This window comes from Falco naumanni, chromosome 8 (assembly GCF_017639655.2).
Source record: "Falco naumanni isolate bFalNau1 chromosome 8, bFalNau1.pat, whole genome shotgun sequence".
NCBI lineage: Eukaryota > Metazoa > Chordata > Aves > Falconiformes > Falconidae > Falco > Falco naumanni.
The window spans coordinates 51,309,038-51,324,841 of record NC_054061.1 but is presented as its reverse complement, the minus strand read 5'-3'; the positions used below and the strand labels follow the sequence as shown (position 1 = coordinate 51,324,841).

The window sequence follows — 15,804 nt, the reverse complement described above, 5'->3', positions numbered from 1 at the left end:
CCAGTACAATTGTGCAGGAAGCAAATACAGCTCCACGGTCCAAAGTTCCAGGAATCTGACTCACTCTGTATTTACTACGTGTGGCTTTATAAAGCCACAGATCCACCATGAAAGGACTGAAAGGGTCATCAAACCCCACTCGTGTGCTATTATTTGTTTTCACCTTTCCAGTGTAAGTACCGAGAACATTCACATGAAATCTGAAACATTTCCACTGTTACCTTGTAGCATCTGCAGCCCTTTCAGCTGCAGCTCAACAGCCACTTTATGAACTCCATTCAATGGCTGCCAGACTGAAAACATTGAACGAAAAATAATTTTATTTACAGCTAACACATGGGACTTCAAATAACCAGTAATAAATGCTCAAAAGGACAAGACAGGCCCATAATTATCTCTCTCTGTCGCTAACGACTACAGTGGGTTGGCACAGGAACTGCAATTTATGTCAGTGCTTCTCTGTCATCCCAAGCTGGCACTGCCCCTGCCGCTGCACCCTGGGTATTTGCTCCTCCTGCCCTCTCCTCCGGGTGACAGGACTGTGCATCACACTGTGAACACAACCTATGTTTGCTGCTTTGTCTTAAATCTACCTTTTACCACTTCTCTGAACGAGTCACCACATAGACACTCAACGATCATGCCAGCTTCTGGGTCACGGCTGGGCAAGGGCCTGGCAAACCGAGTGGAAGTGGATGTAAAAGAATGGCCTTGACAACCAACTCCACTGAAAACATCAAAAATGGGGAAAAGTATTTGCAGAGATTATTTGCATTCACACACAGCAATGTGCCAGGCAAACCAAAGAATAAAAAGCTGGAAAAATTCTTCTTGTCACTGAAGTTGAAGTATTTGATCTTGAACTTCCAAGAAAAACTGAATCTCACCGTAAAGAGATCTTGCACAAAGCAGAATCAGACCATCACCTGAATGTAATACCTCTAATCCCACTTCTGTCTCCACCAAGATGACACTCCGAGAAGTTTCTGACAACTCTTTGCTGACTGAATACATAGCGTAACAGCCAATGCAAGAAAGGCAAATGATGTAGTATTTTCATACAGATCACAGAAGAAATGCAACCAGGAGCCTTGATTATGTGTAAGAAACTTTTCTGGCTCATGACTTTTCCAACAAAACTTCTAGTGCAGTTGTAGCTGTACTTCCAAAGTCAGTGAAAATTTCTCATACTTAACAGATTCAGGTATGTAAATAACTAAAGTACCGGAACAAATCAGTTGTGTTGCATGCTCAATCTCCCTTTCACTAAAGAAAAAGCAGTAGCACATTTTAAAACAAGGGCAGAAGACCAAACACCTGATCTCACAGCTACAGCAGGGAGCACCCAAATCAGTGATCATGTCTAGATACTGTCTTCTGTTAGCGTAACACAAGAAAGCTGATATTGATCACGTAGATGGTGAATCAGTATGCACAGGTAAGGTGTGCAAGTGAAAGTTGCTTATAAACACTTCACTGATTGATTTTTCTGATTTGACTCCACGCTCTTGCCATTTTACTAGTATCTAGTGTTTCTGCCTTCAAGCTTTTTAAGAGATTGTGACAATTAACTACAAATTATTTCTTGCATCACAGATTCTATGAACAAATACAAGAGCATCCAACAAGTACTTGGTACACGTACATTATTTAAATCATGTTTAATCTATGTTGCCTTTTCTTGCTCAATATAGAATTAAGGAACCTAACTGAACTACAACCTTTCCTTTTGAGACTGTGAACTGGGCACTAAAAGTAAAGGTGAAGCCAGCTTAGAAAGAACAAAACTACTTATTTTAATTCTACTGATAATATGTATTTACAAACCCCACCTTTTCCCTAACTTTATCTAATAGTTGGGATGGGTCTTATGTGAATACACCAGTTCTGCAAAGGGGCTGAGTGGAAAGACCAGAGGAAGCATCTCCTAAGGCGTTAACAATGAAAAGCAAACAAATGCCTCTCCACTGTCTTACCCCCTTCCATTCAGAAATTCCCCCAAAATACTGTCAGACTTCACTTAGACAAAACAAAATGTCAAAACAAATCCAGGAAAGGTTATAAAATCATTGGGTAACTACTATTATGATTACTGAAAACCGATTCTATAAATACGTTCTAATTATAAATGCTCTGTCTTCATACTGAATGCACTTACAGTATTAAAAGACTAATTCACATACTTTACACCTGTGATCCTTAACATAGGACAGAATTATTGTAACTACTTATAAACACCTGTAGTGAATACGTGTAGTAAAACCCAAACCAAAACAAAAAAGCTGAAAGATACCTGCAAACTGAATTTGAGAGAAACCAGGTATTTTAAGGATGTCCTGGGCAGTATCTACAATCAGTTCACGAGGACTTAATGAGAACTTGCTCGTTTCTGAGAATTCAGCACATTTTGTAGTTCTTACACACTTGTTGCCAATACCATATTTATGCACAGTATTTACATACAAAGTGACCACACTTTACTACAGCTTACCATCTGTTCTCCAACATTATTTTTAGAACATAAAAAGCACCTAGTTTTCAATCTATGCTGATTTCTTGCAACTCCTAGTAACTGTAGAAAAAAGTTTTCCTTTCACAAAAATGAAACCATGTGAAACTGTCAAAATAAGTGCTTCTTCTCCACGTATCTGCTGAAAGCACTGCGGCTCACTTTGCAATGTGTAGCTGCTGGTTACTTAACAAAAATTATCAGAACAGCATATCTGAACAGTATAATTTGTGTGCAGACATCTTAAACACCACATAAAATACAGGCAGCAAATGATTTTTTATAATGGCAACTGGGAGCTAACGCTCCCACTGATACATGACGAACTCCAGAAACAAGCTCCTTGCAGCTGGAACAGGCCTAGCAAATTATCAGCATAGCCACTCATGACGAGGTTTAATTTTTGGCCCTTGTCAAACTCTCCTTTTGCTTTTGACTTAAACAGCAGCGAGTGGAGAACTGAGGAATGAATGACTGCATGAGACCTGAAGCTGACCTCTCAGCACAACTGACTGCACTGACATGAAGCCAGCCACTTCTCATACTTGCACTTCTAACTTCAATGCTAAACTGTGACTACACACTAGTCTGATTGCAGTATTTATTAAAATAGGAAGATATGATTACATCGGTACTAAGATTAGTGAAGTATCTTTGTCTGTCTGTCTGTCTGTCTGTTTCTTCAAAAGGGGAGCCCCTGTGATGCTGCTAGGCGCTGCAGTTCACCAGCAGTGCTGACTTCTGCAAACAGCAGGTACCTCACGCTGCAAGGTGGGGACGACACCTGCTCAGCCTGTGGTGAAAGCTTGCTGGACATGAACCAGCACTCATCTAAAAGCCATGGGGTGTATTAACGCAGCCTGAACCTAAGTGATGCAAGTACAGCAATGGGTACGATAAACATCTCTGTTCTGCTCATGAGGCCCTGTGCCCAAGCTGGTACACCCTACCTCTTAGTACGGGTAGTTAGCTTGGGCTCAGCGCCATGCTAAAGCAGCGACATGACCCCTGTGTAAGGAGGTAGGTTGAACCTGGCTGGCACAGTGAGCAAATTAGAAACAGTGCTCTGGTGCCACCCAGCTATCTACGTATGCCAAATAATTTATCCTGCTGCGCTGGTCAACAAGCAGAGCCTTTTGGGCCACCTCCTTTCATAACAAACACTGGCTTGTGAAGGTGTTCAAGCAGAAGAGCTAAGGCAGTCCAGAGTGACAGAAAGGAGAGCTGATTCTGCAAGCAGACAGAGACCTTCTCCTTCTTCAGTGACAAGGAGAAAATGGGAGATGATGGTAGAAAAGAGGACTGTGTCCCTACCACCAATGGAAGTGTTCGGAGCAGAAAATTATGCCAAGTTAGCCAGGTTAAGACCCATCTAAGAAGGTGCATATTTTCCTTTTTTCCACTAGGTAGACCTGTCAGGACTTGAGGTTTCTACTTTACCTGCCACAGCAATTCAGACAGATCATACTTGTTCTCCTCCACATGAGTTTCTGCCTCTTACTGTCTTTCACTGCCCCATCATTCATTCTGGCAGAATAAGAACCACCTAAATGCTGCAAGACGTATTTGACAATGGCTTGACATGTTCTAAGGATCTCTGTCCACATGACAAGCAACCTTTAAACATCCCACGTCAGAGGCATCAGCTGGAGGAACTGCTGCAATCCCAAACCTCTGGCAGCATGCAACTCTGTAGGGAGAGACTCTACAAATACTCATATTTTAAAAAAATTGCTAACTCTGAGGTGGGGAAACTACTAAAACTTGTTCTCAGCAAACTGCAGGAGCCATGACTGACTGCTCAACAGAGCCGGTCTCATAGAAAGAGTGAAGTAGGCCTATGATGTTGTTAAGATGAAGGTATTTTTAAAAAGTGTCTCCTGCATAGGATTTGCTCTATATATGTGGTACAGATTCATGCAGTCTTGATCACTGGGTACATGACAAATGCTTAAGTGAACAAAGCTAAAGCTACTCTGAAATTATATAGAAGATCATCCAGCTCTCTTTTGGTGCTCAGAGCAAATCAGGAACAACTTATTAAAACCTAAAAACAAGTGCATTACACAGATCCACATCAGTCTGGTTAACCTGAGTGCTCCAAGCCCAAGGGACAAGAATGCAACATACAGTAATCTTACACCTGTAACAGAGAAAGGAATTACCTCCATACAGGTGTTTCCCTAATTGTAACAATTTAAATTACCTACAGGTATGATTTAATGGAAGCACATGCAGGAATGTGCTAAAGACAGATAAGCATATAAGCATGTTTATTATTACCTGAGATCTTTCTATTCCAAAATAATGTTTCCACAGTCTCTGTTAATTTTACAGTGTGAAAATATTAACAGATGCATAACATTTATCAGAACAGCATAAGAATAGACTGAAGGTTCTTAAAGATTACACTGATTAAAGATGACACTCTAATGCATTATGAATGTAAAAATATATTCTGAAATTTAATTTTCTGGAAAGTCCCAGAAATTCAGGGGACTCTCCCATGAATAAAGTAAATGTTTCCTTTTCCATTCTATAAAGAGGAGGCTAACTGTCAGGACGTAAAGTTTTTTGTTTGGTCAAATTAGATATCTGAATGTCATCATCCATTTGGTTTGTTCATGTAAAAATTTAAAAAAAAAAGCCTGAGATTTAAACACTGTGGGTCACCTCAGCAAAATACTGCAGATTGAAAAGGGTCTGACGCTGGAATCCCAAAGTGATACAGATCACACTTGTTTTTATACCATTCTTCTGTTTCAGAAAGCTACCAAATCAGTTAAGAAATTCAGGACAGGCATGGAGTTTCAGGTATTATTAGCAGCGTAGTTAAACTTGACAAGAGAATTTTAGGTAGAATTTGTGTCTGTGCTGAGATTCTGTCTGTCGGTGAGAAGGGACAGCTCCACTGCTAGCATTTCTAACCCACCTCTGAATGACAGTGACTAAAGGATTAATTAATTAAAAAATGCCATTTCATGTATTTACGCTGCAAGCTTTATAGGCATAAACTATTAAAACAAACATTGTTCATTCTGTTTGATGCTTGGAACATACGTAGTATTTTTAGAGTTCAACCCATAGTATAAGAGCTCGAAGTTATATAACTTGGTAAACATTGGAAAGTCTTAATTAAAAAAAACTCAACACTTCTAGTGAGTTCAGAAAGAAACCACAACAAAATAGATGTTTCAGACCAATACTTTCACTGTTTTATTGATTATCTTTAGAAATGGTCATCTGAAAGTAAGACAGACTGAACTATTTATACAAAGCTGACATTTACCACTTATAAAGTCAAATGCCTGAAATTCAAAATAACCTGTATCTGTACAAACAACATACTTCTGTTATGGTTTAATCGCTTTGTTTCTTTCTTAACAGGCAATATAGACTATTTTTTTGCTTCCACTGTCTCAAGTAAGTGAAAACCTTTGAATTTTTTCTGCAGTTGGGAGTGCTACCGTAGAGTATGCCCAGGTATGCACAAGAAAAACGGCACTTCCTTACAAACCTTGCCCTTGTCCAACTCTTGAATGCATCCTATTCACAAAATTTATTGCAACATTAAACCCAAAAGATTTGAGGCTTAAGCCACAGCTCAGACTTAGATATATTTTATATCATAAAATTGCTCTGGCTTTACTGGTCATATTGAAATCATTGTTGCTTGGTCAATTAGTCTTGAAGCAACAGCAGGCACATCTTGCTTAACACACCAAAATTAAATCTATGACTAGCCCTCTCCCTAAAAACCAACTGCAACAGAAGTTTGTAGTAACTGCTACAAATTTTGTAGTAAAATAATTTTGACTAATGTTACCAACTGAGTGGATTCTGATTTATTTTCATGTATTTTCATATTTGTCTGGACAGTGCAGGAGAGCTTCTTAAATGAGAAAGACCTCTCATATACCTGCCAAGCAGACCTACTCTGCGTAAGTATCACCTCCAGCACAATTTATCTTGGTTCTCAAATACTTAATCGGAGTTTAAGACCTGCATTACCTGTGGGCAACACACCTGTCTCCATGGAACAGAGATGTGACTTGCTGGTAACACTGAAGGGCAGAATGATGACCCTGAATAAGCAACGGGAGCCAGTGATGAACCAGAAACAGCCAGAGAAAGAAACAGAATCCATGTTTTGCATCAGTGTGTTGCACACAAAAGAAAACCCCCATTTTGCCCACTGCAGCTACAGTCTTACAAGCATTTCTGCTGGCAGCACTGCCAGCTCAGGCTCTGCTTTTCTCTGGATTCCCTCTTATGCATACCTTTACAGCTGCCTCTGAGGCTGTGCAGTAAATGGGACTGGGCAACTAATTTGCCCTACAGATAGACCAGAAAAGACAACTTATTTTTATCCTGGACCAGTTCTCTGATCCAGTTCATGTCACTGCCTCACAGACAACCATACCGATGCTACTGGCGCAGGAGCTGGAACAGGGAAGGTGGAGCAGAGCCTACCCTGCTGCAGCCAGGCCCGCCAATGAAAGCAAGGTAGATCAAATCATGGGGTACAAGTGTCATAAGACTGTGGGAAGTTAACAAAGATGCTGAAGAAAAGAAAACATCTATATTCTGTGATTTGATTATGATGATTTGATTTGATGATGACTCCGCTTAAGAGTGGGAGGCTGGAAACAGGATGATTTTTTTTTACAGAGTCAACATTAGCTTTCTGAGGATTGGGCAGAGAGATGCATTTTTCAAACAGCCATATCGCTGACAAAGCAGTTGTCTGCAGCAGGTAACATACTTCTTCCTCTACCCATCCCAGGATAATGTGCATTGATTATACACTCCAAATTTTCATGCTAGTAGTTTCAGCCACAATTATTATTTTAAAATCAGGAAGACAGGCCTGTTTACAGTTTACAGTAAAAGGGAAACTAACACGAGCTCACCACCCACATGCCTTGGGCCAACTGACAGTATTTCCACCACCGGGTTGGATCTGGACCCCTTCTGGAGCTTCATTTTTCAACTTGGGCTTGGTTAAAGAAATGTTACGTGTAATTCTCCCCACCTGACAAGGCTTCTCATAAAGAAAAGGACGCAGGAGTTACACTGATCCAACCTCTTGAGAGGACCCAAACCTGCCTCTGATAAGGAGTAGCCAATTTAATCACACAGGTGTCACCAGGTTTTCAAGAGGGAAACTTCCCCTCCCTGTTTTTTTTTTCCTTCAACTGAGACACTGTGTTCTAGCTTTCCCAGCTGTGACAAACTGATGTGGCTCTGATCACCATGGACAGAGCCTTTCTCTTCCTTCTTTCACTGTGGATCATGGATGCGCTGCAGTTCCCCAAGATGAGTTTGATGACCCAGCTCTTTGATGCTGAAGGAAGTTGCGTCCCCCTCCACCCTCTCCATATACTCCCCCTGCGAACTTGCACCAGTGCTGGTGCTTACAGCATCTCAATCACCAACCAATTCAGCTCACTCACAGAGGAGACAACTAACCTAACAAAAAAGCACAGTTTTCTCCTGGGTTAGTGATTTGAACTGGCTCATTAGACCTTACATACAATCAACACTACAGCCAATGTAAGGGATGGCTGAACACCATACAGCCAGGAGGAGGCCAGCAGGAAGGAGTATGATGTCTGTCTCCTGAGAGACACACACAGTTTACCAGCTCAGACGAAACCACAGCAACAGACTTGTTCTGTTGGTATTATGCTGCAGCATTAATACACAGTGCCCTTTTCCACATCTTCCCCCCCTTGGTATCACCCAGAATTTTCCTATCAGCACAAGAGAGAAAGATTTGGACGACCTTCACGAAGACAGGCAGGGGTCCTACTTTTACAGTAACGCCCTAGGCTTTCTTTTTTAAGAGAAAGCACTCTGCAATCTACAAAGGCATAAATTTACAAACCCTGCTCATATTGCATGTCACTTGGAGGAATGGACAGGCACCAGCAGAGTCTGAGGCCGGGCCAGCTACAGAGAGCCAGAAGAAGAGTCATCAGAAAAAGGCAAGAAAATAATGTTTGCCATCCATTATTCCATGGGGTATGAAAGATAAGCTAAATGAGAAAAGATTTTACATTCAAGCCCTAGGAAAGGTGCAAGGGAAAGCAAAATTCAATTGATACTGCAACAGCAGTAGTGAACAAGAGAAAAGTAAGGGTAGCACCTATCAGAAAAGTGCATGTTATTATTGGAACCAAAATGTCACAGGAGGTTGCAGAGTTGCTGGAGAAATGATTAAGAAGTTGTGGCAAAGAGCTGCAGAGAACAGCAACAGGAGGTTAGAAGTTAGAACAAAACACATGAGAACAGGACTGAGGAAATGAACATAACATGACAGACGTTAAAAAAAAACACACAAAAGGTATTTAAGCCAAGTAAATAAGTAGCACAATGAACAGTATGTATACATGATATTAAAGTTTGGGAAAGGCTGCTGCTCATGTTCATTTGCATCCTTTTAGCGCACATGAAAACTTAAACTTAGCTAAATGATCCAGGGCTGCAGCAGGAAGAACCACAACAGGACCTATGTCATCCAGCTTAGTTATAAACACAGCGATAATTTTTTTTAACGTAGGCTGCATTTTCTTGTTTAGCAGCACTGCTGTTTGAGCTGCCCTCATCTTTCTGCTCATTCCAGCCCCATTCCTTCCCCTGATTATGCTGGTACAGCTACTGTGCAGCCATGCAGCAACCAGGGGAGGGAATGATCCAGGTGACAAATAATCAGGCTCCCCACCCCTCACCCTGCTGGACTGTTTCCCGTCAGGCCTGCCATGCAGTAGCCCAAACATCTGTACTGGTGCAATGGAGAAGACATGAACAAATCACCAGACATGGAGTATGCTTCAGCCAATATTACTGTCAAAAAAAGGTGTGTGGCACTATGGTTTCAGTCCATCAGGCAGTAGACAAACTTCAGAAATTCTTGGATTTCTCAGGTTAGGTTGGGGTTTTTTTTGAGTCTGCTCAAGAAAAGAACCTGATCTTTCCTAAGTTTAGAAAGCTATCTGAAAAAGTTTCTGCCAAAAGAGGAAAATACGACCCAGCTTTACAGTTCTTCTAAATGGAGGGAAAAAAAAATTGCCAATAACCTCATTGACCAAACAAGCTATCACTGGAACAACACTTAGAGGATCAGAGATTTTTACACATCACTTGAACTCTCCCCTCCAAAGTGTGAAAACATCAAGGGCAGACATTTTTTTCAGCTTCCTGCATGAAGGTAGCTTCAAAATAGTTCATTATAATGCTTCCTGCAGCTCTGCCTAAAGTAGCTAGCACAGTCTCATGTCAGAGATTGACTGAAATGCAATGAAAACCAAAACAGCAACTGTCAGGACTCTCCTGTCTTTCAAAATATTTTTCCATCTTTCACGTAATGGCCTTGATTTATGACAAACATCAAATCTCACAATACTCTCAGGAGAAAAAAAGGTATGCTTATTATCTTAAGGAGTAAAAGAAACACTGTACCTATGCACTTTGCTCAAAATCACTGACCTAACAAGCATCAGTGCTGCTTTAAACTTGTATGTATGTGTATGTTTTACATATATATAAAACATATACATTGATCCAAACAGGAACACACTTCCTCCAAATTTCTACCCTCTTTCCTTTACGTGGTTCCTCCACCACCTAGTTTCCTATTCTGTCCACTTTGCATGGGATATTCTAAATCCAGCACTGCCAGAGAAAAACAGCAGCAGCACAGAATGAGAAAATCCTTGTCTGTTTTCAAATGCTTTTTTACCTAGAAGACCAACTAGACCCCGGCACATCTTCATCTCCTGTACAGCTGAAAGGCTATTTTAGAAACATGGAAAAATGGAAGGTGCCGTATTTGTCCTCACTCACCTTCTTAATTGCGGTGCAACCAAGCAATCTAAAAATTGTGAAGAAGAAAAGAGTTATCAATGCCTTCATGCTGAGTGGTGTACAAAGGTAACTGCAGATTGCTCAGGTTTTCATAATTACCATGAAATATGATCACACAGACTGCAGATGAGGCAACACAATTTTTGATTCAGAGAAGAATCACTGCCTTGTCACGAAACTAACTGTACGCAGGTAGGGCACCAGAGGGCTCAAACTGAATTCAGCAGGGTTGTTCCTGTGGATGAGGATTGCTGTCATGTCCCATGAAAGTAACCTTAGATTAGCGGCAGAAAGCTAGCACGGCCTTCTCACTGCACAAAAGCCTTGAGAAGTGTGACATGAGTAACTGATCTCGACTTGCTTCCAGAGATCCCAAAATAGAGGTGAAGTGTGAATATCCCATTTGTTTCAAAAGGGTGTCATCAGAAATCCCTCGTCAGGACCTTGTCTGCTATCAAAATCTGCACCTACAGAGCTGTTGCTGCACTTCGGCAAGAAGAGGTCATTTGCTTCTTACTGCAGCAGAACAGCTACTTTCCAGAATATGATCAGCTACTACAGAGTATTTTATATTTGACATCAGTACCAGCAATAGCTACGCTGGTGTAGGCTTCCAGGAAATAGACAGATTGATGACTTGACAGTCTAAACGAGATGCCTCTAAATTTTCTGTATCAGCAGACCCCTCTCCCCTTTCAGACCTTCGGTTTGTTGGTTTTTGCGTTTTTTTTTCACCCAGTGTAGCAGACACCCTTATGGCCGGAAGTATAGAAGGGAAAAAAAAATATAGAGATCAGCTGCAGACAGTTTACTGCACATTTAGACACAAAGCTGAGAGTACTAATCTAAACACTGATGTTCTATCAATGAAATTTAAGCATTAAAAATGATTACACTCTTCTTTCCTACATGCAAATATTTCATTTTGCGTCACCTGTAAGTGATGCTTAGCAAATACACAGCCACCTCCCTGTTCCCTTTTCTCTCTGATCTGTGAGGATACATAGCTGGTAAGGAAATAGAACTGTATCAGAAAATACGGATCTGAAAGTCTTCCCCTCTATTATGAAATAGAATAAAATAAAATGCTGTGTTTTAAAGCTACAAAAAACATGCAAGAACTTACTGTCATTTTTGTATTTAAAATAAAGTGCATATTCCATTGAACCAAGAATGAATGAAATACACCAACTACTACACTCTCTTTAATCACTAATAGCAGCTACATTGCTTACTGAAGTCCTCAGATGCCTATTAATCAACTACAACTTTAGAAAACCTCTTCTCATGTTGGTATTACTCTGAAGTGATGTGGAGCACCTTCGGCCTTTACTTCAAAAGAAGTGGTGGAAGTGTCAGAAAATGGAAATTCACATACAAGGAAGGACAGGCCTATCTACACATGTGAATCACAAATATACGTCTTGAATAAAAACTTATGTCAGTGACTTCACACTTTAAAAAAACCCAACACATTTGTTGACACAGGGAAAGGGAACAAGTAGAATCTCAAAATTCCTGTATTCTGAAATAGTGTTCAGTGGTCACAAGGGACTGAACAGAGATATCCGATATTCCTAAGTAAGTCTCTAGTCCTTTATTTAAGAAATAGGAAACTTGCTTCTAACCGCAGGGCTGGGGCCGGGGAGGGGAGGGGGGGGGAAATATTCATGACAGGTGTTATTCCAGCAGCAGATTACGTGCAGACACTTCAACATTTAAGAGGGAGAACAAAATAAAATTAAGAAAAGCCCCCAGCTTTCTGGGAAGAAAAGTCATATGGCCAACGAAATTTTGGTATCCTTCCACACGTTTGAGAGGTGCTAACAATCGTTGGTTAAAAGGTTTTTTAAGACTGCCACATCGTTTTTACTTATTACTATACCCAAAAAAGCAGATATGCAGGTTCTGACAGTAGAAATGAAGCCAAAACAACGGCTTCTCTCCTAGGCAATGGAAGGGGGGAAAAAAGCCCCACGGCTGCGGCAGGACCAGGCCGGTGGAAGCCGGCAGCCGAGCTGACATTTGCTGCTAAAGCCGGGATAGAGGTCAAATCCTGCCGGCTGCGCAGCACCCGGGAGCCCGTGCAAGACCGGCAAAAGCAAATCCCAAACCGAGATTTACCAGCCGCGGCCGGGCTCGAGCTCACCGTGGGTTAAAAATACCGCCGGGAAAGCAGCAAGGCTGCTGGGGTCGGCACCGCCGTTCCCGGTAAGCGCACCGGGCTGAAGGCGCTCCCCTCCGAGCTGCCGGCGGAGCGCGGCGTGGCTGACAGGGCGCCCCGGCCCCTCCGCAGCCGCCCGGCGCGGCGGCCCTGCCCCGCGCTGCAAATGAAAGCAAACCACCAGACCGAGCGCCGGCCCGAGCGTCCATGCAGATTTTATTAAAAACTTCTCGTTACAGAGCCTAGGAGCGTGTTACAGAGCCTAGGAGCGCCCCACGCACTCGCTTCCACCACGGCAAGAGTCTGTTTATTTATTTATACAGCGCATTCGGGTCACCGGGGAAGCGAAACCGGCCGGGCGCGGAGCGGCGGGCGCGGGGCGGCCCCGCAGGAGGGCTGCCCGCCCGCCCCGCCGCCGCGGCGGCCGGCCCCGGAGCCCGGTGGGGCCGCGGCGGCCGGGAGGCCGCGCCCGGGGCCGCCGCCGAGCCAGACGGGCAGCGCCGGGGGGAGGTCGCGGGGCGCACACGGAGGGCGGCGCGGGGAGGGGGCGCGGGTGGGCGCCGGCCACCCCCCGCCGCCGCCGCTCCCCCCTCGTCGTCTTCCTCCGCCGCCTCCTCCTGGGGCCGGGGGGCGCGATCCCCCTTCCCCGCCGCGGTGAGCGCCGCCGCTGGCTGCCGCCAGAGTCGCCGCCGCCGCCGCCCGGCCGTGGCGGCCACCGCCGCCGCCGGGGCCGGCTCCCATCCGCCATTATCCTTTGTTCGCGGCGCGGCGGCGGCGGGGATGTTGCAGGGCTCGGCTCCATCTTTAAAGCGGGCGCCCCTCCCGCGGGCGGTGCAAGGCCGGGCCCCCGCGTCCTGCCGCCCGGCGGCTCCCCTGGTCCCCGCCGGGCTCCATTTCCTTCCCTCCCCCCCGCCCCTGTTTGCTGGGCGCCTTCCTCCTCTTACCGGTTACCAGGCTGCTCCGTCACTGCTTTCGTTCGCGCCTAGGATCTCGCCGCAGTTTTATTCTCTCCCCCACGTAACACACCGCGTCAAACTACACCTCCGCCGCGTCACTCACACACACACAGGCGCTCCCAGCCCGGCGACAGGCAGGCAGCGGCCGACTGAGGAGCGCCAGCCAGGGAGCAAGCGCCGAGCGCGCCGCGGCCCGCACGGAAAACGCCGAGCGCTCACGGAAAACGCCGAGCGCCCGGCAGGCGGCGGGAACGGCCGAGCGCGCGGCCGGCCCCCGCGGAAAGAGCCGAGCGACCGCGGAAACGAACGAAGCGCCCCGGAGGGGCGGCGGAAAGAGCCGAGCGGCCCCGCGAAGGCGCGAACGGCGTTTCCGCCCGGGGCGGCCCGCGCGGAAAGCACCGAGCAGGGCTGCGGGGGGGGCGCGCGCCCCCGCCGGGCGCGGCAGCCGAGCCGAGGAGGCCGGAAAGCCGCGAGCGCTCACGGAAATGGCCGAGCCGCGCGGGAGGCCGAGCGCGGGCCCGTCTGCCCCAGGGACGCCCCCCGCCCCGGGGGCGCCGGCCCTTCCGAGCTCGCCGTGCGCGTCCGCGCGCACGGACTGGCACCCCGGGAGACGTGCCGCCCTCCCGGGTCCCCTCCCGGGTGCCCCGCTGCCGGGCCGCCTGGGGAAGGGGGCTTCCTCAGGCCCCCGGTTCCCACCCCTCGAGCCAAGCGTCCCTGGTCTTCGCAGGCCCAGCATGGTGGGTGACAAGCCATCCTGCCCTTCCTCGATGCCTCCCGGCAGCCGGGCATCCCCACCACCCCCTCCCTACGTGGGGAAGCGCTCATCTCCTTCAGGTGGCTCCTCCAAACCTTCCTCCATTGCCTGGTTTTCCCTCCGGGGCTCGACTCCCGCCCTGCGCCCGGCCCTTGCTGGCCCTGCGGCCAGCCCTGGCAGCCCAGAACCAGGCCCCGGGGTGCCTGCTGCTCCATCGCCACGCAAGTATCCCTGTGACATCCCGCGGCCCTGAGCAACAGGCCTCCACCAGCGCTGAGGGGACAAGCCTGCATTGGCACTGACGCTGTAACACCGGCGTTTTCGGAGCGGCTGTGGCCGAGGCGGCAGGCTGCACCATGGCGCCGGCCCCATGCCTCGCCACCTCTCCGCAGGGACAGGTGTCACGGCCAGGAAGGGGATGAGATGCGGGTTTGTATCTCATCATTGAAGAGGAGCAGCTGCATTCTGTGGCCCTTGACCCCATCGGCAGTGCCCGTGTGGTGTCTGTCGCTGGGGATTTTGAACGCTGGGTAGGTGGACTTTCCCTAGGGGAGGTTTTTCAGCATTGATGCTGCCGTGGAGCTGCAGCAGGGCCAGGCCAGCCCCGGCTCCGCCGCTTCCCCCATACACACAGGTGATCACATCCACCTGACCATCCACCCTGAAGAATGAACTGCTGGAACTACAACCAGATAAAAACTATAGAAAGCCTTGGAGAAGCTACTTTTCGTTTCACAAAACCTCAAGATGGCACTACACAACAAGATTTGAAGCTCCAAATGTGGTTCATCTTTGCAGCCACATGGCACAGCCACCCAGCGATCCTACCTGCTGCCAGGCCACCGTGCAGTCCGGTGATCCTGGTGTGTGGTTTACATTAGTTTTCCTCTTGTCAAGCCCTGTTTTCTCAAGAAGGTCGAACTGATTTTACTCATGCTGAGTTTCATCTGTTATCCTATATCCTAAATCTGGGTTCTTCACCTGGTGTGCAAGAGCTGATGCACATGGAGCCAATATGCTTGTTTAATGGCAGGCCTGTACGGAGGTGGGTACTAGGAGGTAACCCTGCAAAGCCAGCCCACCTCCTAACGCACAGTAAAACTTCTTGTACACTTTGAACAATTGTTTACAATTATCTTTAGTTTAGGCACACTTCATTTTCATCATTTCTTACAAGCCTCCTCTCCACGTAAAGGTACACAGGGCATGTTCTGTGGGGAGAGGGCTTTGTTGGTAGGGGGCTCTCTTTGCTCCAGGGTGGATCTTTTAGTATGCTAGTTAGGATAGTTCACACATAGCTCAAACAATTTTTTGTTTAGTGTCTTAACCATTTGGTTCTCCTTGAGCTTAGCTTGATAACTCTTAACTTGATGTATTTATGGTGTCTCTCCTTCTCCCAAAGCTGTGTTCTGTTAACTGATGGTATTCTTTCTTTTTTTTTTCTTCACTATAGATTTTTACAGTTTTTCACTCTCTCTTTCTTTTTAAAGTAAATACTTCTTACATCAAATCCCCCATTTGTGATGGTATAAGGGAAGAATTTGTATTTTTC

General features: G+C 45.9%; 1 protein-coding gene across 2 annotated transcripts in view; it reads right to left on the bottom strand.

Moving 5' to 3' along the window:
• CREB1 (cAMP responsive element binding protein 1) overlaps nt 1-13,742 on the bottom strand; it is a 40,862-nt gene extending 27,120 nt beyond the window's left edge. The window contains exon 1 of one of the 2 annotated variants that reach the window (XM_040603427.1): nt 13,487-13,742. The gene's annotated coding sequence lies outside the window, so the exon portion shown is untranslated. The remainder of the gene's footprint in view (nt 1-13,486) is intronic. The other variant, XM_040603425.1, reaches the window with a different exon arrangement.
• Nucleotides 13,743-15,804: the final 2,062 nt, after the last annotated feature.